We start from the raw sequence: 25,106 nt of genomic DNA, 5'->3' as shown, positions 1-25,106 counted from the left end.
AAGATCGGCTACAATTACACTTGTCATGTAACGAGTGCTTTTATACATTTTTCGTATAGCAGCCGTGGTTTGAACGTGATAAGCATTACGCTAGGTCTTCTGTGGCATATAGAAATTTCGTAAAATTATCATAAGACGGCCAAATGAATTACAAGTGAAACCAAAAACTAGGTATCATTTACATTTTAGTTACATGTTGTGGAGACGCCTCTAACACTATAATCTGGGCTACGAAGTCATCATTCCAGTATCATGGGATCTGGAGAGGTAAGGAGGTGTTACCGTTGCATAATTACAGTGTATAATCAACCCATCATCCGGTTTTCATCGATTAAACTGCTGTATTGATAAGACAAGTGGTGAAAATCTGATTGACCCTTGTACGAAGCTGTTCATTGCAACCAACAATTTTGTCAAGCCCCAGTGAAATAAAACATGAATTAGTTTTGCCCTAATGAAATTTGTGAATGAGAATAATTGTCAATAATGGGTGAGTTACCGAGACATATGGGGACTATTTGCGTCACGAGGGTGGAATCATTGGTAGTGTCATGTCAAAAGTGTCATGTCAAAAAAGTTAAGTATATCTTAGTTTAACCAGACCACTGAGCTGATTAACATCTCTCCTAGGGCTGGCCCGAAGGATTAGATATTTTTACGTGGCTAGAAACCAATTGGTTACCTAGCAACGGGACCTACAACTTATTGTGGGATCCGAACCACATTCTATCGAAAAATGAATTTCTATCACCAGAATAAATTCCTCTGATTCCGCGTTGGCCAGTGTCATGTCAAGACAAGTGCAGTTCCATTAACGGCAATCCAGACTCTGTTAACATGAAAGCCTAAGCCTGACGTCAAAGAAAGGTAAATATAAAGGAAACATCGCTTATTGGTATTTTTTTTGCTAAAAAACATATAGTAAAAAGTGAATATAATGCAGTACAGGTGAGATAATCTGATAAACCTACCGAAATTATGAGAAACTCACCCATTATATATGTAAGGTTTTTTTACGTTCATCCCCGAGGTGCTGGAGCTAAACATAGCGGAAGTTCTGCGAGGCGCCTGTTTTGTGCCATTCCTTAATGGGTGTAAGTAAAATTATAAACATATGACGATAAATTTCGCATTATTTTGGTAAAGCCCACTAAATAACCGACCTGTACTACCTTAACGTAAAATACCGAATTGTGCCTTAATTTATGACTCGGGAGAAAAAAAAAAAAACTTAATTCGAGAAGAAAGTATAGGTCTCGAGGTGTTGCTTCGACGGACGCTGCTGGCTCTTAACTAATGTCTATCCTGCGTTACAGGACTTTTACGTTAAAGTATTTGGGTTGCTGAACACAATCATTATATTTATCAAGGTTTCACGAATTTCTTTGGTGCAATGCTTTATATTATCGATACAAATTGTCATGCTTGTGATATATATGAAAAAAGGGCAAAGTTACTTGTATATATTAGCATTGAAATATGTTATTGAAGACATTTTTTTATCACAAGAAGCCAACAACATTGAAAACGTTGGTTGTTAGCGAGTCAGTGATAACCATTTGATCGTGCCACATCTTCATTCTTTACCCAAGTAGGAATATCAAATGAAACCCATCATAGGTTATGTTAGATGGGGGCCTGGTTCAGTTAAATTCAAGTTAGGTAGCTCACAACCCTGCTAGGTTAGCTCACAGTGCACCAGGCTAAGTTGTGAAGGATCATGTGAAGATTAGCGAACCCACTATTCTTCAAGACAATATTATACCTCTTTGATTTATATATATACATATATATATATATATATATATATATATATATATAATAAATCAAAGTGGTATAATATTGTCTTGAAGAATAGTGGGTTTGCTAATCTTGACACGATCCGTTGGGGAATCCAGCCCTTCCTCCCCATTCCCCAGCCAGTTAAGGTTACAGCACCAAAGTTTAGGTTAGGGTGCATCCTTATTTTAATTACATTATGGTAAAGTTTAGGCTGTATTAGGGTGGGTGCGGTTAGGTTCATTTGTTGCCATATTCCTATTCATCCACTGTGCAATAGGCTAGGTTAGGTGGGGGAGTCCAGGTTGGCAAAGCCAGTTGCTCCTCCCCTTGGTTAGGTTAGGTTGCAACCTTTTCATTTTAATTAACAGTGCCCTAGGTTAGGTGATGTGCAAGTCAAGAGTAGATAAAGCCCTCATGCCCAGGTAAGGACCCTGTGTCCATGGCTAGGTTTTATAGGCACAGTTAGGTTTATTTCGAACTGTTTAGATAGTAACCTACAGTTCCCAAGGTTAGTTTACTTAGGGATCCAGGGGTTGAAGCTCCCTTTAACCAATAAGGTAGAAGCACACAGTGTTTGGCTAGGTTGAATACAATCTTAGACCACAATTGTTTTCCCCCTTCTGAAAAACCTGCTTTCCTATTGTGGCCCTATCAAATTTTAGTATTTAAGAGGGACTAGTGTTTCTAAACTATATAAGTATATATTATTTAAAATGAATCTTACCTACTGTTAAAGTTTTAGCTTATCTTCGTGCTGTCTGGTGTGTCCAACATTTTGAAAAAATAAAAAAGTGCTTGGCTAACTCGCGTGGACATGACTGTCGTTGCATTCACCTGTTCCCACCAGATGGTGCCGGAATGTTTATGTTCTGTCATATTTCGACATGCTGTAGTGTTAAACACACAGTCTCAATGGACTTTAGAGTATTTTGATGATTTCTGGATGATTTGTCCTGCACAGTATTGTGCTTGTTTTTTTTTTTTGCTTTGGCATCTACTATAAGCAGAGATGAAAGCATTAGGCTGTATAGGAAAGTTTGTGTTTAGGTTTTGCCATTAACAACATAGCATATGTTAGTTGCACAGGCTCAAGTGTGGTTTTCTTGATTTTGATTATGAGTGTTTTGATGAGAGGATGTACATTTTTTGAAGTATCGGAAGATGCTCTGGCTGATAGTTTATATAGACAAATAGGGCACATCAGCAGCCTACTCAGTTTTTTCCTTCTGTCTCTCATTGTTGCTCTGCCTTCTATTGCTTCTTAGGTGGTTCAGAAGAAAAATGATAATAATTGACATATACTCTTTTATTAGTTAGGCTTTTGATCCAAATATTAGTGCCAAAATCGTCCACTCCTAGTGTTTTACCTTTTTTTCACTTTTCCCGGGAGAGAGAAGTTGTTGGAGCCTTGACTTCTGCCTGTACATTGCCCTCTGGACTGCCCTTCGTCAGTTGGTTGTCTCCTCAGACGGAGAACCAAGTTGTGTCAGGGAACCAAGGTTCTGTGCCCTTTGACAAATGTGTCACCATTTTTTTCTGGTTTGGTTTCGGCATCGAGCTGCCACACAACTCTGGCCGGATGAGTTCCGTGGATTAACTCTTCTGTTAGTTGGCTCAGTGCTGCCAACTGTGACAACCTTAATGTGCTAAACAGTGTTTTTTCCCTCTAAGTTTGCAACACTGGCTGACTCCCATAACATCCCTTTGGAGAATGTATTGTGATATGGGTGGTTTGTAGTGTTAGAATTCCAGACATATTACATTTGCCATAGTATTTCTGAGCCTCGTGTCTGTTCTACTGTCACCCCACCCCCCCACCCCGTATCATCCAGAAGTGGACGGTAACCCTCCTCCTCTTAATCAGTTTTCCTTTGTATAGCCTCATATTCTTCACTTTGTGACAATTTTTCCTTTTCGCACAGCGCTCGTCCTTTTCCACCACTTACTTTTCTGTAGTGATTAGCCTGGTGATAGATAGCTCACGCTTTCCAGTATTCACCTCTTACTATGAGATTCAAGGTCTCTGTAACAGGGTTTTTTGGACTTTGCTCCTTGTCAAAGCATCGAATGTAGCTGAAAGTTGACTTATATATATTTACAACCACACACAAATTTTGTCAGCATTATCAATAACCTAAACCCGATAGTTTTAATTTTTATAGAGTAAAAATGATCTAGCCGACGCCATGGCCAATGATTACGAGCCAAGAGTCGAAAAACATCCATTACATAAGCAAGGTAAACACCTTTTGACGTAATGTTGCCCCGCCCATCCACCAGACAGAAAAACCATCGGCTCTGAAACCCAAAGACTTTATGAATGGTGGAACGATACATAGATGTGGGTGGGGTATCTGTGCTAGCGTAGTAATACTACTGTAGCAGTAGTGCCGCAGTATATATAGATATATATATATATATATATATATATATATATCTTATATATATATATATATATATATATATATATATATATATCGAGCTACAATGTCCTTTAATATCTAATTCGCTCTACCTCGGAATTATATATTTTCATAAATGCTTAACTGAATGGGAATTTTTTCTCGATAATAGACTTGCCTGGACCCGGGCGCGAACCCATGGAGCCTTTCAAATCCAAGAACGTCAGTGAAGCTTTACCTACTACACCACCGCAAACCTCTTGTAGTAGGTAAAGCTTCACTGACGCTCCTGGATTTGAAAGGCTCCATGGGTTCGCGCCCGGGTCCAGGGAAGTCTATTTATCGAGAAAAAAATTCCCCTTCGGTTAAGCATATATGAAAATAAATTAATTCCGAGGTAGAGTGAATTAGATATTAAAGGACATTGTAGCTCGATATATATATATTATATTATATATATATATATATATATATATATATATATATATATATATATATATATATATATATATATATATATATATATTGTGTGTGTGCAATTGGTAATTTTAGAAAAGTTTAGAGCAGAATGACGGTTCGAATTGATTGTATAGAAGAATAACAGCAATGAATTGTTTGTAAAGTAGAAATATTTCATATTGCAAGCGTTTCTTGAATCTTGAAGTCTGGGTACTGATATGTAAGGGTGCCCATTCATGATGGGTTTACAGGTTTGGTCGCAAAATCAGATCGGAGTTGGCGGAGCGTTAGTGTTTTTACCTTAGAGACCCTCACACTTCGACCAGATACCGAGTACCGACAGATGAGTCATTTTGGTCTAAGTAGCCAAACAGTAAGCAGGTATGACGCAGTCTTCAGAGAAACACTTCCTCTTCACTGTCGCTTTTTAGGACGGATATTAAATGTATGGACAAGAACAGGAAAAGGAAGAGACTGGTGAACGATTGGCTACTTAGAAGCGAGCTTTGTATCACATTCAAATTTTCTAGAAGAACTTGCATGACATCCTGATGACTGGCATAATTATCTGTGTGGATAAGGAGACATGTTGACAGTTACTTCATAAAATAACACTTTATATAGAAAAGGAGGACACGCTGTTGAAAGACTTTCTGCTACTCTCCGATATTTAGCCACAGGTACTCATAATTATCGCTTGTGTCTGCCGTACAACCACTTGAGCACTTGAAGTAATGTGTAAAAAAAGCATGTGTTTATAATATATTAGTTGATAATTCTGAGGCAGTACTATGTAAGTAATGGGACAATGTCAACTGGAATGTTCACACTTCGTGAACATGAGTTTCGTAAAGTTTTTTTAATTGCATATGATACTATAACAATTTTAATTGAAATATTAAACGTGATTTGTTAGGCTGATTTTATATCTTTATTGTTAAGTATTTTTCATGACATGTTTATTAAATAATAATAATCTTTCCTACGTGCTGGTGTCCTGCTTGGCCAATAACGGCGTCGTTTTGATATAAGAGTACGTAAGGCATTGGATCCATTCATTTAGAACTTGTATGGCCATTGTTGGTCCCTTCTGTAGTTCTATTAATATAGTCACATGACATTCTAGATTTTTCCCCGATCCAAAATCAGCTTTTGAATTTTTTTCCTTACCCAGTTTTTATTTCTTGACTTCTTGACATACAGCCTTATCGATAGGGCACAGAAGGCTATGCGTTTCCTATTTTTCTGGCTACGAAACATTCTGCCCATGGCGTACCGTTGCAAACCGCTCTTTTTCCCAGCCAGTCCTTGACTGCCCAAGCACGGGTGCATTTACACCTTTTACAACTGTCTGCACGGACTTTGTCTGGGAACAGGCAAAGTCTGCCAGACAAGGCATGCTCATTTGGATGAGGCCCTAATTTACCCAAAGCTATTGAGACTTGCTCTTCCAACTGTCTATCTTTGGACTTATTCCGAAAATATCCTTCTCTCCTTTTGTAGATTCTACGGCAAGAAGTCTGCGGGAGTTGAGGAAATTGTAGACACTGAATGCCTTTGATTTAAGGCCCCACACCTCCCCTTCTGCTTTATGTCAGATGCTTCTAGAGCCTCTTTTGCCGAAGATGGCCTGGTAGAAATTTTATTATAGTATTTTTGAGACAGCTTTTTATATGTCAAAGTAATAATGGTTATGGTAGTTGCTTTTTGTGTCAAAGTGATAATGGTTATGGTAGTTGATATTTTTTCTTCGTTAACGTTCTTAATACCAATGTTCTCAGATTAGATTAAAGTAACTCCCATTTTATAGTAAGATAACGCAACAAATTTCATTGTTTTCTTTTCAGATCTAAGTCGTCATGGACCACAAGTCGGCTGTCGTAGAAGGAGAGACATTCAGGACAGAGGTGAACTTCAACGTCATTTCCATGGCTGAATGATTATTCATCTTCAAAATATGGATAACTATTTAACTCCAAGATATGAATAATTAATTTGAAGACAGCGTGTTCAGTATACGGTGTGCCTGCTTTGGGAGGATATTCCTCGTTGAGAACTTTGAAGATCTTTTGCTTATTGCTTGCTTTCGGTGATTTTCTGCCAGCCAAGATCATCCTGACATTTAAAAGAAAATTGAGATCTTTTGCCTAACAGAAAACAATATTTGCTTAGCAAGTGCAGTTTAGCGCGTTTCAAAGTTTTCTTTTGGGTGTGTAGAGGGGGGAGTGTAAAATTACTACCTCGAGTACGTTTCGTCAAGTTGTGATATATATAGAGCAAAAATCCTGCTGTAAATCATCTCGAATCTGGTAAGTGATTTACTTAAGTTTTTCTAATTTATGATGCAAATTTCGTCATTCTTAAGGGTGGTAACATAATAAGATAATTTTTTTTTATTTACAATAGAACTGATTTTTTGAGGTAGATTTATATTAAGACCAGTCAACCTTGTATTTTACTGCTTTTTATATAATTTTGATAGGTTGGTACCTTTCAAGGTGAGTTATCTCCCCAATATATTTTTGACCTAGGTCTACAAAGGTCGTAAATCTGTACCTTTTAAGTATTTTTATCTGTACTGTTTAAAAGTCACAGGTATATATATTATATATATATATATATAAATATGCATATATTATATATATATATATATATATATATATATATATATATATATATATAGTATATAATATGATATATATATATATATATATATATATATAGATATATATATATATATATATATATATATATATATATGTATATATTATATATATATAAATATGTATATTATATATATACATATATATATATATATATATATATATATATATATATATATATATATATATATATATATATATATATATATATATATATATATATATATATATATATATATATATATATATATATATATATATATATATATATATATATATATATATATATATATATATATATATATATATATATATATATATATATATATATATATATATATATATATATATATATTTATATATATATACACACATATATATACATATACATATAAATATATACCTATATATATATACCTATATAATATATATATATATATATATATATATATATATATATATATATATAATATATCTTTTTTATTTATTATAAGCTCGAGACAGAAAGACATACCATGAGAGAGAGAACGAGAGAGAAACAGACAAGCACAACATTTCATGAATTAAACCACCGTGTAATGAGTTCATTTGGGCCTTGATTCATAATTAACTATTTCAATTTCGCTTCATAACTTAGACAACGGAGTCAGAGGCTTCATTTGCGAATCAGCCCTCGAAAGATAGATTTGGGATGCGACGGCCATTGAGTAATTCGCCAGAAACTGAAGAATTACCTTAATGGTGCGCCGAATATTTGGAGAAGCCATTTGAGTGAAGTTGTCAAATGCTGCCAGAGTTATAAAATCAGAAATCTTATCTCAAAATGTATCGTAAAAGCGACGAAATACGACTCACCAATTCATCAGACGAGACAGGATGTTAGAGAATACCCTTTGTCTTGAAATTTTGCCTGTGAAATTGTCCAGTTTAGAATGGTTGTAAAATCATAGATATTGAAGTTTGGGAAAGCTTTGAAACAGACTTGTTCATGGAGAAAAGGTGAATTGGTGAACCAGTGTAAAAATGTCAAGAATTAAAATTGTGAAATGCTATAATTTTAAGAATAAGATGTCGCTAGTCAAACTGAAATTTTTTTTTTATTTATTTTTATTTATTTTTTTATAAACATTGTAGAATGCTGTACCGCATAATCTTAAAACGTCCCCACTGAAACTGGAAAGTGATTATTTGCTCATAGACGAGTATGTTTTTCCTATGAAATTGATGACGGAAACCAGCAGGATTAATTGGCGTATCTGAAGGTGTATCATGTTGTGGCAAACCTGTCGCTGATCACCAACTAATAATGATTGACTTTGTTTTGAGTTTTGATAAAAAACGAAATGTGTGAACCTATCGCAATTATTGTACAGGGTGACCATAAAGTACCAGTACCATTACAAGTATTTACTGCTCAGAAACTTGAGGGCAACTTGAGGTGCACACGTGGAATATATTGAATAAAATGCTCTGAATGTAAACTTGAGGAAATGTACTACATTCTACAAAAAACTGCATTACTCAATGTTATATGGTTTCTGAGCAATAAATACTTGTAATGGTACTGGGACTTTATGGACACCCTGGAGATCTGGCACCGAAAGTTCATGATCCAGTCGTACTTTGGATAATGCCAGGCAACGATGAAGATAACCTGAAATGGAAAATGTAGGCTAACAACACCAGAATATCTGCTTAGCAATACTCTTTATTAGTTATAATGCCACATAGTAAAGGTGGAGGAACATTACTGCGAACTGAAATTATTTTCATCCATGACAGATTTACTACTTAATAAAGGGTGCTGTTGGAATAAATAATATTTGTGAAAGTTAAGACAAAAGATTGTACAAGGTTAAGTTACTGATTAGAAGATGATAATTTAAAATATTGTTCTGATTATTTGTGATAGGTGAAGAAATATATTCAAGCTTCAAGAAAGTAGCTATCGAATGACAGCATTTAGGTGTCTGCATCCCTTGAATTCACGTTGGTTTTCATCATGAAATTCCTTATAGTAGCAAATTATTTTCTTTATTGTTTTGAATTATTCCTTAAAATCGAAATATATGAAAAACCTTTATAGATTTATGGTCAATAATACATTAGTGGATCAGTATACAGCAGAAACAATTGCTGATGAAAAAAATGGCAATAGATTTTCACCCAAAGCTATAAGCTTCGCTATTTTTTCTCTGGAATTATTTTCTATGGGGCAAAAACCCTGAAGTGAACGACCTCGACTTGCGTAACAGACTGTACCGGCCACTGGGTAATAAACGATACAGCGGGAGTTAACTGACGCTCGTAAACTTCATCAATTGAGACCGTTAAAGCCAGTTAACCCAACTGCCAATCCCCATGGTAAGCTTTCATGGCACTGGGCTGGGTGATGGGGGGTGGGGGAAAGGAAACGGAGGGGAGTTGGTGGTAGGGGAAGACGAGAGCCAACTATATCATCGAAGGGAATTTACTCCCTGTAGTTCAATGAGCGCCTCAGTGGCGTGATTCTCGGGCAATCCATTGAGGAGTGAGAGATGTGTATTTCTGGTGTTAGAAGTTCACTCTCGACATGGTTCGGAAGTCACGTAAAGCCGTTGGCCCCGTTGCTGAATAACCACTGGTTCCATGCAACGTAAAAACGCCATACAAACGAAGTAGCCACGGCTCATTGGTAGAGTGGTGCCACTTCTGTCACCTTTTCTTGGTATATGGGTCCAAATACCCAAGAGTGTTTATTTCTACTGGTGTAAATGAGTTTTCATTTCTTTTTGGTTCTTTTAACTTTTTATTTTGTTTCATTGTATTGAAGAATTTGGGTTCAGATTCATACCAGAGACTGTTGAAACGAAAGAGGGCCTTACAGTAAGGTGAAATCAGTAAGCTCATCCTTTTGATGAAGATGCTGCTGTGAACAATATCAGCCTTTTGGAAGACTTGGCTTATTCGTTACCATCATTTATTGATTACATTTTTCGTTTTTTTTTTTATTTCCAGGATACATATTCTCAAAAATGTTCCCCCAATACATTTTCTTTATGCACTGAGCATATTTTTCACAAACCCGAGAACTTTTTTTCCCCATTCACACTGTGCGTCACAGTAACTGTGTTGCTTCTTGTCTTTCTCAGTCTTTATAATATATATATATATAATCTATATATATATATATGTTTATATATATATATATATATATATATGATATATTATATATATATATATTATATATATATATATATATATCTTATATATTATGTGTATATAATATATATATATATATAAATATATATATATATATATATTATATATATATAATATATATTTATATATATATTTATATATATGTTATATATATATTAATATATTATTTATTTATAAATATATATATATATATATATATTATATTATATATATCTATATATATATATTATATACTATTATATATATAGATAATTATATTTATATATATAAATATATATATATATATATATATATATATATATATATATATATATTATATATATTATATATATTATATATATAATAATATATATATATATAGATATATATAGTATATAAAGGGTTCAAGTTAAAAAAATAAAGCCAGATAAGCATTTTAGAAAGAAGTGATTAAAAATATTATAAAGTTTTACGCATTAGTGATACATGGTGATGTATTCAGCAAACAAATACAACATAAGTCAATATGCAAAATTCAACGACACTGATAAATGTTTCTTAGATTCAAGTAAGAAAATTGGAAAAGTGCTACGGGAATGATATACAAAAAAAAAATTACCCAGAAAAGATGCAATTTCAGCTTTAACATGACAAAAGAGGGAAAACGATTAAAAATGTAATACAAAGTTGGAGGCCTGAATTCGACGATTATTACCCCGAATATATGGTTATATGTGTGTGCGTGTGCGTGTATATATATATATATATATATATATATATATATATATATATATATATATATATATATATATATATATAAATATATATATATATATATATATATATATATATATATATATATATATATATATATATATATACACGCACACGCACACACATATAATACCATATATTCGGGGTAATAATCCGTCGAATTCAGGCCTCAAACTTTGTATTACATTTTTATCGTTTCCCTCTTTGTCATGTTAAAGCTGAAATATGCATCTTTTCTGGGTAATTTTTTTTTGTATATCATTCACGTAGCACTTTCTGTAGGCTAGCATTTTTTAACTTCTGGTTATCTTTATACGAGATGAGAGAAAAAATTATGTTCGGTTATCTTTATATATACGAGATGAGAGAAAAAAAAATTATGTTCAGAAATGTAGTGTAATTTGAATATAAAGACATTTTATTTCGTGCGGCATATTTATATACGAGTAGAATTTATCCAATTTTCTTACTTGAATCTAAGAAACATTTATAAGTGTCGTTGAATTTTGCATAATTGAACTCATGTTGTATTTGTTGCTGAATACATCACCAGTGTATCAGTAATGGCCGGTAACTTATGATAATTAGTTTTTAATCACTTCTTTCTAAAATTGTTTATCTGGCTTTATTTTTTTAACTGAACCTTTACATTAACTTTGATAAAAACCTTTTCCAAACAACGATTTTTCGCTATATGGTTTGAGTTAGATAAGAGGGACTTACTGAATTCTCTCCTAAATGCGGATGCCATCGTCAAGCGTGTACCTATTCCTCTTGCTCAAAAACCCGATATTGGAATATCTGGAATATTACTGAAGAGATTCACCGTTGTAAGAAAGTCATCTGTAAAACTGTTCCAGGATTGTTTCGATATGCAATTGTCTGCGTCATACAGTGGTTGTGTGAGTGTTTGTCTCTTTTACATCGCTCTAGTTTTGGATGCCAGAAGAAGTGATATGTGGCAGTTGAAGTCTGTTCAAGAGCATTATTGTTATCAAATGGCGGAAATGAACTTCACAGTTATCTTGACTCCTGGCTCAATTCTGTTACGTGCAAGTTGAGACATAGCTAGAGAAAAATATATATGTATGTATAATTGAATAGATTTATATAATTTAAATAATACGCCTGGTCTCCTTAATAATTGCGAAGTGATGCTGTTCTTTACAAAGTATTAAACTTTCCATGTCTTGTTGATTTATTCACTTGAGAACGCCTCAGTGGCGTGGTCGGTATGGTGTTGGCGTGTTCGATTCTCGGCCATGCCATTGAGGGGTTAGAGATGTAAATCTCTGGTGACAGAATTCCACTCTCGAAGTGGTTCGGAAGTCACGTAAAGCCGTTGGTCCCGTTGCTGAATAATCACTGGTTCCATGCAACGTCAAAACAACACACAAACAACCAAACTTACCAATCTTTCACTGATTAACATCATCACATAACATTCTCATTACATTTCCTCATGGCTACATTATTCCTATATATTCCTCTTGTTTTGCATTGCTTATTAAGCCATTCCTAGAGTTATTAATTAGCCCTCCTGAAACTCACTTGCACACCATACCAATGACTTTTATATATAGATCATCCGAGACATCCTTTGCTATTCTCATTGTATGTGTAAGAAGTCTTTTACTTGGGCAAAGTACTTTTTGTATACCGTACTTCAATTATTTCTATTGTAAGTATATCCTAGCTTCAGCCATGTACGTCATTGTATTTACGATTATTTGCGCTGGAAAATGGCCTGCTGTCTCCCCTACCTTTCCGATCCCCTAACTGCCCAACCCCCACCTGAGGCAGGCAAACATGTTTGCAGGAGGAGAGTGGGTGTCTCCCCTACCCTCCCGTTCCCCTACTTATCCCGCTCCCACTCAGGACGGACAAACCTGTTTGCATGGGGTGGGTGGCTGTGTCATGTCTCCCCTACTGCCACCCGGGTAGGAAAAACAAGGAAAATCCACTCCGATTTTATTGTCAGTTATCCCTTAACATTTTTTTCTTAACTGCATCATAATGAGTATTTGATCCATGCACCATATCCATTACCAAATTCACCACTTTTCTTCACATATTAATCCTCCCATTGTTTGTTTCATTACTTTGATAAACTTTACCCTTAGATTTTCCAGTATATATTTAATGACCGTTTCAGTATTTGATATTGCTCCCTGACATTACGTTTTCTTTTCAACTCCAAAACATTTACTCTTCTCACTTCTAACCAGTTCATACAGGACCTTTTCCGCATCCAGTTATACCTTATAAAACCTGGTCAGCCGCCTAGTCCTGCTACCACCACAGTATAAAAGCATGCCTCGACATTCACGATATTTGTATTAAAAGGGAAATTGTGTAACGACTGTTATTTTGATAACAAAAAATATATATTGGATGGTATATCCCAGGAAGATTTGCTGAGTATTCTATAAGTGATAGATTCTAAGCCATCCCTTGCAATGTGTGCCAACAACATTGCAGTTTTCATTAACTTTGTTATACTGATGAAATGTTGCATTCCGGAATAATTGACAATAACTACAGAAAGCTACATACTAGATAAAAGTTTTTGTGTACGTGCGTTTGTCGTGGATCTTTATGACTTAATGGTAACGTTGTAGATCTTTATGGCTAAAGGGTGAATTTTAGCTTTAATATATTTTTTCTATATTTATTTATTTACTGAGAGCGAGAACTCATAGGACCTGGAAAAAACTTATAGGGTCAGGAAATGGGTTTCGTTTTATGTAAGCCCATTAACTCCTGCTGTTAACATTTACTTGATACCTGATTCAATTAGGGGACAAAGCTGTTGAACAATATTATTTTTTAAATAAATTTTTCATGGTCTCTTTCTCTCCTCCATTCTCTGTGTAAGTTTTTTATTTCCACCTGTTCACGAAGTCCATGAAAAGTTGGGGAACTGGTAGTTAGCGAGTGGGACCGTGAATTGGTCGCTCCCCCTTGTGCTAACTTGGCCGTTGCCTCACGAGAGAGAGAGAGAGAGAGAGAGAGAGAGAGAGAGAGTGCTACGTCTCCATGAAGAATATTCTTCATCCCTAATTGACTACCATCGTCATGCAGTCGCTGCCATTTTGCATCTTTTCTGACGGATTATTTGATTACTCGTTGCATTTATTCAAGTTTTGTTCGTTTTTGTATAATGTTCCAGTATTCTAAGTGTTGAAGTGTATATATATATTATATATATATATATATTATATATATATATATATTATATATATATATATATGTGTGTGTGTGTGTGTGCGCGCGCGCGCGTGCGCATGTGTAACTTACTCTATTACCAAAGGAAGCAACTATTAGGAAAGGTTTTTTAGCTACTTCTTTCCTGAGTAAACAGACTGGAAGTTTCAGGTCTCACAGATGGAAGGATTAGACGAAGTCTCGAAGACAAGAATTGCTTGAAATTTGAATGTATGAAACATTTTATTTCACTGTCTTGTGTTTCGGTATAAGATTTTCCAGTTTTTGTTACTTTAGTAATCTTTATTATCATCATTTTAATAGTAATAATAATAATGACATATTCTCAATATTTTAAATAGTAGTGGTAGTATTGTTGCAGCTTTATTGTTATGTAAATACTATCAATTTTGACGTTCATATACTCGAATTTTGCGACTCATATATGCAACTGAGTTAGGTTGAAGAACGACGTGTATAGCATGAATAATTTCCGCCGGAGGGCTGTGGCTGAATAAAACATAATTGTCAAAAAGCAATTGTGGATGAGATTTGTTTTCCGACTAAATGTATATATTTCCTGTGTCAACGTACATTTCGGATAAATACGGAACCTAGTTATCCATTAACAGTTCTAGTTATTGGCTTTGGAAATTTGCTTATGAAATTTTTAAAGTTCGGCAAATTATCAAGTATAATGTAAACAGTTGTGATATTAGGTGTTTGTTGTTTGTAATCATTAGTTAGATATGTGAAATATATATATTGAGTCTACATGCATGCTTATCTATAGCAAATGACTTCTAACTAGCCCAAAGTTATTCATGGACCTACAGAATTAATCTACCCGTGGGATATGAAGGGTGTTAGCAATTAAGATTAATATGATTTATTTTATGGGGATTATTACACTCCCAAAACGGTCAGAACTTTTGGAAAATAAAATTTTCTATTAATTATTCATATATTCTTATTATTGCAGATGCGCATTGTATTAGTGCTTCATAATGCGCTTTTTTTGTCATGGAGAACCGTTTCCCAAGATAACGCTACGCCCTCGAACTCTTTGCTGTGCAGAGTGTGGTAAGTGTTCCATTATATTTTATTGATATTTGTTTTAAATTTTTTTATAGGCAGCCTGTTGAATGAATACTGTTCACTCTTTAAGTGCTTGGGTTAGAGCCTTGGTTTTTGGAATTATTGGTACAGCTAATATTACATTTCTTGCGATAAAGTCCCTGGTGAAAAATAATGTCATTGATAGCATTATTCTTACTATTTGAGACAGATTACTGGTCCATATATTTGCTCTATTCTTTCTTGCCTATCACCGTCTCCAGTGGCTGTAAACTTTCTCAGATCTTTCAATAATTATATCTTGGCGTCTATTGACGTTGCTTATTCATGGAAATGATAAAATTTATGGTTGTTGATAATGGTTTTTGGTTAGCTCTTGTATTCCATCATATTAAAGAAGGAATTAATTCTACAGGGCTTAGAACTTTGCTAACCATTTGTAAATGCCGCATGCTTTGTTTCCATGTCAGCAAACGGACGATCAAATTCTTAACGAAGCCCACGAGGTCTTTTTACTAAATTGGACCGTTATCTTTGTAATATTTTCTAACAAAGGTTTCTTTGACAAACTTGGACGTGCTAATGCTCTAATACTGAAGAATTTTTTTTTTTATATATTCGTAGGGTTATCCGTCCTAACAGAGGGGGTTTTAATGAAACTGTTGTGTAAATATATTTATTTTGCAATACGCGCTTGAGAACATGCATACATACGTACCTACGTAGGTGCAATAATGTTATAGCAAGATGTAATTTGTCATCGCAGCATATATATATATATATATTATATATATATATATATATATATATATATATTATATATATATATATATATATATATATAATAATTATATTTATATAAAGAAAGAGAGAGAGAAAGTAAGTTTTGACTTTGAATAATCATGTGCAAGTGGTGTACGTTGTGTGAATTGTAAGATAGGGTTTGCTAAAAATGGTGAGGCAGAATGAACATAAAAAAATATAGAGAGAAAAGAAGCGTTGTTGGCTGGAAGAAATGTCAGAAAGAATATTATTAATAATCATAAGGACATACACTATTCGGGAAATACACATTAAGATTCCATAACATCATAAGAATCTGTGGATTACCTAAAAATAGAGCTGTATTCATATAACAAATTATGTAGCAAAATTGACAAATTTCCTAATAGTATTTAATAGAAGAATTCGTTCTCCTTGACATAATAATGGCATGTATTATCCAATGACCAAATATCAAGATATTGTGTAGTAATGGCATAAGTTTAAGCTCTGGTATCGATGGCAGTTTTTGTTAAAAAGTGACATTAGCTAAATGCTACGATATTACAGAGCGACGTTTATTCGTTTTTTCATATCGATAGTATTTCTTACCTCATACAAATGACATATATTTCCTCTGGAGAAATAAGGACTGGCAATTTAACTTATTGGTCTCCCTCAGAATAAAAATGTATATCATTCACTTAAATTCGGAAGTGTTTGCTTAGTCACTCAAGCATTGGGTCATTGGTGTATTTTCATTCCCTTGGCTCCCTCCATTACAACAGACCCTAATTACATCTCGTTTGGTACAGTTGCAGCAGAGATTTGCCTTTAATGTATTTATTTCTTTATAAAATTATTATCGTTAAAGGATGAAAATTAAAACTTTAGTCATGATATTTCTCAGTGGCGTGATCGGCATGGTCTTGGCCTGCCACCTCGATGGCTGCGAGTTTGATTCTCAGGCATTCCACTGAGGGGTTAGAGATGTGTATTTCTGGTGGTAGAAGTTCACTCTCGACGGGGTTCGGAAGTCACGTAAAGCCGTTGGTCCTGTTGCTGAATAACCACTGGTTCAGTGAACGTAAAAACACCATACTAACAAACAAACCATATAATAATCTAATTAGCAAATAAAATTTTAATTAGGATTATTTGGCTCTGTAGCCATAATTTAGAATATGCAGACCATAATTCTGATATAAAGAATTCACTTCATGAGAGGGGGAAATTTTGTCAGTCTGCTTTATCCCCACATTTTTTCCGCTTCTAAAACTATTTTTGCTAAAATGCAGGATTTTAGGAACAACAAAACATTGAATTGTTTACAGACATTGATTATAGGACAGTTGAGAATGAACAGCAGATCGAACAACAGGCGATTTTTATCCAGACGAAAACTGAAAGGAAATGAACACATTGAACAGGCTAACAATTAAAAGGAAAAAAAGTCACACTTACATTTAATCACTCGATGTATTTTAATATCCTCATTTAAATATCAGTTAAATACAATTAGAAAACTTCATTTGCAGACAAACCAGAGGAAAATGTTTAAACGTCAACCGTTTTTGATGGGTGCGCTGATTCGGAGGCAAACATTCAAATTAGACGAAATCACCTTTTAATGAGGTACCTCGCTATGAGGCAGATGAGGCCTTGGCCTCCTGCCTAAAACGAAATGTGTGTGTATATATACGTATATATATATATATAATATATATATATATATATATATATATATATATATATATATATCTATGAAAATTTAAACAGAACAACAATTAATAGGAAAGAAACATGTTTAAATAATATATATGCATGTATTAGGCAGTGTGCATTGTAGTTAAGTTGTATATATGTAAATATATGTGTGTGCGTGTCTCTCTTTGTTGTGAAGTAAGATATTGCCTTCACTTTTCTAATTGGAAATTTATAGCTCTTATTTATACAGATGTGTTTTCTAATAAATGAAAATTCACCGTCAGTTATATATCCAAACTGGCAGTTCAGTCCAGAGCGAGCCTTTGTGCCTGCGGGCAGTTTCCAGCGAATCTCGATTCTGACAAAATCCAAAATTAAAGATTTAAATAGTTTTTAATTATTCTTGGGCATTGTTTCGATTTTAGCCATATGGACCACTGAGTATTCATCTATTAAGATGATTGGCTGGTTTGAAGCGGAAGCGGAAAATTCAGTTATGACCATTTTCATCCAATTCATGTTGAGAACCTATAACACACTTTATTATTCATCAGGAACGATCTATTGCTGCTGTATTCTGATCTGATCGAGGTTATAAGATAGTGACACTACTTAATACTATATCTGGGATGAATTGAATTTTTATATTAATATTTTTGTTCCAAGAAATGATTTGTTTGAAGCCAGATTATTCAGCTTAATATTAGAGACCGGTGATGTGCCGTAATGTTTGAAACTCCAATGACATTTTCAGCTTGTCATTGGTATTTGCGTTCTCGATTTTTTTCTTTATTATTTTTTATTTATCATTATTTGTTCTTCTGGTGCTTGTTGCATTTCCATATACTTGGGACAGGTGCAAATGTTATTATTAGACATCCACGCCGCACTAGTAATGTCAGCATTATATTGATTTATCTTATCTCCCTATTATTATTATTATTATATTACGAGCTAAACCAGCCTTTGGTGCATTTTGTTGCTTGAAACCCCTTTATAAACCATGTTAGGGGTCCTCACTATAACCCTGCCAAGTTTCATGCCCATCGGACTAGCCGTTTGGCAGTGATTGAATGACAGACGGACGGACAGACATAACGCCCATTATAGTAAGATTATTATTATTATTATTATTATTATTATTATTATTATTATTATTATGCAGTACGAACGTGCTACAAGAAAAAAATTCCTCTATGTGATTTCCCATATATATATTTAATATAAAAAAAATATGCTATAAAATCAAGACCTTTGGTACTTTCAGCCATTCAGTCCTTAACACTAAAGAGAGGGAGTTGGACAGCAAAATGACAAAAAAGGAAGCAGGAATGGAGGTACAAGCTAGAGAGTGGGTGCAGCTGGGGGCCGAAGGAACGCTTTAGACAACCCTTGCTAATGTCTACAGTGCACCATGTGAGCTGCAGTGATGGCCCTACCTCTCAGCAGGGGTTGGGTGGCCGGTTTGCCTTTAGTTTTTTTTTTTTTTTTTTTTTTTTTTTTTTTTTTATCTTTAACTATACCTTGGTATTTGTCGTCAGCCATGTCTTCATGAGAAGGGGGAAATTTATTACCTTTCATTTTTAGTAACATTCTTTTATACTGATTTGTTCCTAGCTTATTTGTCTTTGTGTAGTACATTTCATCTGAATTTCCTCTTTGACAGGGGAAACATTTCTGCTTTTATGAATTAATCTTCAATTAGTCTCTCGTCTCTTTTTTTTATTTCTATCGGACCCGAGTTTTTTGCTTGATTCTTTATTATCAATTTTGTTTGATAGTTTGTCTTTCCAGCGCAGTAACCGTGTTAGAGATGTCTTTGGTGTGAATCGCAATAAAAATATATCTTATAATCTGAAGAGTAAAGGCTTCTGAAATTTGACGTATAATTTTGAAGCGTCGAAAAAATCATGAGAAATGTAAGTAATGTTGGTATTGCTGCCCAGAGCATATTTTTACCAGGAAATGCGAAAATACAATGTTTTGGGGCAATGTGAAAGTAAGTCTAAATGAATTTTAAATTTGAATGTATGAATTGTGGTATTTTTTGTGTTATGAACATAAGCACAACGGATGAGGTGTTTTTGAACAAGGAAACCTTTAGAGGCGTGGATATTGAAGTAGTGCTCTCCCGTTTACTGGAATTAAGTGAAATATACTGGAGTGTGTGCGTTGTCTTTTCTTAATGCAGGAGAGTGTTAGTAGAGAATGAATTTAGAAATACTTTTGTGACATTGATTAGTAAAACACATTCACTGGTCTAATTTTTTCTGTGGCTGATAATAAAAGAACAGTGGATTCGGTTAAGAGAAAGTTTTACTTGACAAAACATGAAATATTGTTGAACAGGTGATTCTGGTATACTTATTCGTTATCATCTTTAAACTGAACACAACATAAAACTATATCCTCTCCTTTAATACTTTTCCTTTCATGCCCGTGGCCAGATAGTTTGGAAAAACCTATATGCAATACTGTATCATGATCGTGGAAATATAAAGAAAGAAGTTTCAAATGAAGTGCATAGGAATTTGCTCAAGTTTCTAATAATGTTTAGGACGAACTCTGAAATTTGCATCATGTCTCATCCGAGAGTTTGTTTCATTGATACATTTGTTGCTTTACAGTTCCAAGAACTGGCTTCAGCATAGCTTTCAGTTCGACAGTCCATAGATGTGTAAGGAAGCACATCGATCCGCCCATTCAAGTAACGGATATAACTGTGTTTATTCATTGACAATGAATTTAATTGGTTGGTCACTGTGTAAGTTTGCATCTCTCGATGACGGGAGGATTTGTAGGTCGGCAATTGAATAATGATGGAAGGTTTCAAACCGATAAATGACTGGTGTCCTTTTCATGGACCCAAAGGTCAGCGTTTATGAGTGTGAATAATCGGTTATTTATTAGGACTGCTTTGAAGATGGCATAAATAAGGAAGCGACTAAGTCTGGAGTGAGAAGTTTTCTAATATGGATGAATGAAGTGAATTAGGAATTATAGGGAGTTTCAATAAAACTAACTCTGAGCTTTAATTGTAAATGTTTTTATTTCTATGAAAAAGATCTGTAGCGTGTAATTATTATGGAACAAACACGCACAAATTATTCTGAGTAGAGAGAGAATAATCTGCCGTGAGACCCAATAGTAAATATTTGCGCTTTTAGCTCTCGGAATTTTTTTTTTTTTTTCTTTCATAACTTTTTTTTCAGTCGTCCCGTCTCGTGACTGAAAAATGTCGACCTCTGTCTCTTTCTGTCATTCACTCTAAAGGTCTCAAAGACTCGTATCTCAATTCTGCCGATGAAGTGTTGTCAGAGAAGAAAAGAGGAGAACCAATACGACCAAAGCTGCCGTGTTTGTCAGGTTGAGGACTCCATCTTCGCGAAGGTTGAATGGGTCATAAGGTTGGGGCGTTGGGGAATAGATGGTGCCGTTCGCACAAGAGGCAGGAAGACCACTACGGACAGGAAAAATGAACCGGCCCTCCCGTCGAAGGAGATGATATAAGTACAGGAATGGACATGGGGAAACCTTCCTTTGAAAGAATCGGCTCATTTATTTCATCTCTGCCAGTCGCATAGAGGGTCGTTTCTTTTACTTTCCTTAAATTGTTTGTAATTTAAGCAATTGTGTTTATATTATTTGCTGGTAGTTTATGTATAGAAATTTTTATAATGGTCCTTCTTTTATTCATGATCGTTAGTTCTAGTTCTCAAGTCATTTTTCAAGTTTAATATAGTTTTAAAGTTGAAATGGAAGTAATTGGTGATTGTAGGGTATTTTTTTTTATTTGAAGTCTGATTTCAAAAATAATGTACGTCTGTGAATTGTGTAGAAAAATTAAAAATACCAAATAGATAAAAAAAAAATGGATACGAAAAGATGCTCTAATACACTCCAGTACTTTTAGCTAGGTATCTCGCTTCTTAGAACTTTGCATAGTCAGTAATTCTGTCATATTCCTATTTAAGGAATATAACGTCTGTCTTAATCCTTTAGTCTCAAACTTTGCACATAAATGATTCACAGAAAACGCTTTACACGCACGTTTTTTTTTAATCTCAGGTCTGTTTGATCATTAAACAGTCTCCTGTCATTTACCTCTATGTAGACCCACTTCTTTGGCTCGCTAAAATATGTTCTTCCATTCAAATTTAGTTTTATTGGCTGTTTGTTTTTGCTCTTTAGCCTCCGTATTGTCTGTCTCCAGTATGGCTGTACATATGCATGACTATATACATACACGCACTTCTCTGCAACCGGTGTATCTTGTGTCTAGTTAATGAGAGATGAAACCCAGTACTTGTATGCATTCAATCAGATGATCAACAAGTGTACCTGCTCATTTTTTTTCTAGAGCTGGCTGCAGCGCAGCACTAGCGGATCCAGAGGGAGCCACCTTGGCATGTGGGCCCCTTCCATGAAAAATAATGACAAAATAATAGTCGTCCGTCTTGCAAACCTCTTGGAAGGTGACTTTTGCGAACGTGTCTGTGATTGAACATGCAGACATTCTCGGCAGTTTCCGTTTCAATTCTGGTTGGTTGGGGAAAAACAATCTTGCTCTAGTAAAAGGTCAATTCAACTCGGAGTCATCTTCCGCACTTTTAATATTCATTTGTATTTGTTAGTGATCCTCATGCATTCAGTTGTGCGTTACCCTTTTAGTTATAAAGGAAAATCAAACATTGATATTAAGTTGTGTCCTTACTAGTTCTAATGTTGCTTATTTAATTTTTGTTGATATGTTGTCAGAATTGCTTCAGAAATACTACTTACTTAAATTATTCATGCCATTTTTTGTGGATACACTTTAAAATTACAATGTTATTATTAATAGTGCCTAGATGTTTTTCTATAAACACTTATATGGTCTGTTTAAGAGTGAAGTTTCTCATTATGATTATTTTTTAAATCTTAGTTTGTATACCTACAAAAGCGCCCACTTCCTGAAATTGGTGAGATTCGGATATACACTTGACCTCTTCACGAATTACCTTTTCTTGTGTCTCGGTTATATGTAAAAATACACAAGTTGAAAGGGAAATGAAAGGTTTAAGATATTAAAGACCGTTTAAATTTGGATAAAAGTAAGGTAAGGAGGATAGGTGGATTTTACGTAAATTTTCGTTATGATAAAACGACCGTTGCCCAGTGGGTCTTTCAGCATGAGTTCTCATCTTCCGCGGCCAGGCAGACATTTACGAAATGTGAGAAAGGGGAGAGAAGAGAGAATCTGAGACTCGGGCAGAGGACTCTCTTTTTGAGATGTCTATAGCATCGGATGTTGGTAATATAATAATATTAATATTTATTTTTTAATGATGATATACATTTCAAAATCTGCTCCTTCATTAATCACGTGACAAACTTATCACAATCGGGGTCAATTGAGGCATAAGCAATGTTTAACGATGTCGTATCTGGTTCATTAGCGAAATGAGAACTAGAGTAATTCAGAAGTTCACACGAAAATACAATGAATTACTACCCTAATACGGTTCTTGTTGCAGTTTTAATACTTTTTTTTACTATTTATCTATCTATTTTTTTTATAAGTGGACTCTTCTTTCTGTATTTCACTTTACTTCCTCTAAATTCTTCCTAGTGAACAACTTATTCTTTCGAAGCCCTGTGGGCTTGTTACTTATTATTATTATTCATATAATAATAATAATAATAATAATAATAATAATAATAATAATAATAATAATAATAATAATAATAATAATAATAATGAGGAGAATCTAGTGTTAAGCATCTCTGAACCATACAATTTTGTGATTCTTTTCAAGAATGGACAATTTATTTTGTCGTTAACCACGATATAATTACAGCATTATTAGAAAACAAAGTAGCGTTAGACTCGACAGGAAAAGCACTACTGACAGACAGTGGAGGTTTACTCCTTAGCCGACAAATTACATTCTTTACATTTGGTTATATTAAAATCAAATAAAATAAAATAAGGTTTCAAGTGTATTAGTATATATTAACGGGTGTAAAAACAAACGGCGGTCAAAAGAAATAAATTGGTTCTCTTTCCGTACTTTAAATTTTCCAAATGCATTCGAAAAAAGAAGCCAAGGCGTGGCGAACAATTTCTGCACTGACGACCACTGGAAATGATCTTGCAAGGTGTTACCGAAAGTTAACGCTTCAGTAGAATTTAAGAAATGAAAGTTATCGTACGCTTTTTGGAAACGACTTTGTTTTTCGCAATGTTATTCGGAAATTAGATAAAATAAAAAGTTGCCCATGATCTGTAGAGGAACGAAAAGCTTTACGTTTTATTATAGTGGAGCCAATTTTTACTGTAAAAACAATATGATTAAAGGTGCCAGATATACCATGAAAATATTGTGTAGTGCCCGTCACTTAAGATAGGAATGAGCAAAGCAGACGTGAAATACTCTTTCGGAGAGAAAGGAGAAATGTAACGGGAGGCCCTTTTCTTCACGCGTTATATTAGAACGGAGGAGGAGGAGAAAAGGCCACGTTTTGTAGCGTCGTTTTTCGTCTTGTCTCATCTCCGAAAGGAAGACGCGATTGCATTTCGACGCCAGATGATTCAGAAGACCGGCTCACGAATTTGAGCTGATATATGAAGGCGATAAATTTATGAAATGGCGAAAGGAAGCCTTTCTTCTCCCCGCCTAAACCGTCGCTGTATTTCACGTCTGTATTTATGTTCCAGACATTGATTGTAGTAGATGATTTCTGGCTCGCCTTGTCGGTTACATGATTGTAGCATTTTATCGGATTACCTATTTTTGCACCGTATTTTGCCGTGTTTATCGTTTTTGATGTGTATCAGGTTTCTGGAGAAGCGTTGTGTCACTAAATGATTCGGGAGCACTTTTATTTATATAGATTTTCAATTTTTCTCTTCGTCACTACCTGTATAGTGTTGGATATAATGAGTGCTGTGTTGACCCAATAAATGCTGCTGTATTATATACCAGATTCTTAATTTGATATTCCTCGTTACAAGGTCAAAAGCTGTCTGTAAGTTGTCAATTATATTCTTGTAAAATCAATTTCATGCTTTCTTTTGGCAATTTTTATCATGTCTGCCGGACTGCTTGTA

General features: G+C 34.4%; 1 long non-coding RNA gene across 1 annotated transcript; it reads left to right on the top strand.

Annotated features, from left to right (window-relative positions):
- On the top strand, positions 1-19,383 carry LOC135196009 (uncharacterized). Its single transcript, XR_010310267.1, has 4 exons — positions 1-267; positions 6,491-6,952; positions 15,450-15,550; positions 19,281-19,383. It is a non-coding gene; the product is annotated as an uncharacterized LOC135196009 (long non-coding RNA).
- The last annotated feature ends 5,723 nt before the right edge of the window (positions 19,384-25,106 follow it).

The sequence above is a fragment of the Macrobrachium nipponense genome, chromosome 17, assembly GCF_015104395.2.
Source record: "Macrobrachium nipponense isolate FS-2020 chromosome 17, ASM1510439v2, whole genome shotgun sequence".
Lineage (NCBI taxonomy): Eukaryota > Metazoa > Arthropoda > Malacostraca > Decapoda > Palaemonidae > Macrobrachium > Macrobrachium nipponense.
The sequence above is the reverse complement of the archived record's forward strand: the minus strand, read 5'-3'. Positions and strand labels throughout refer to the sequence as shown.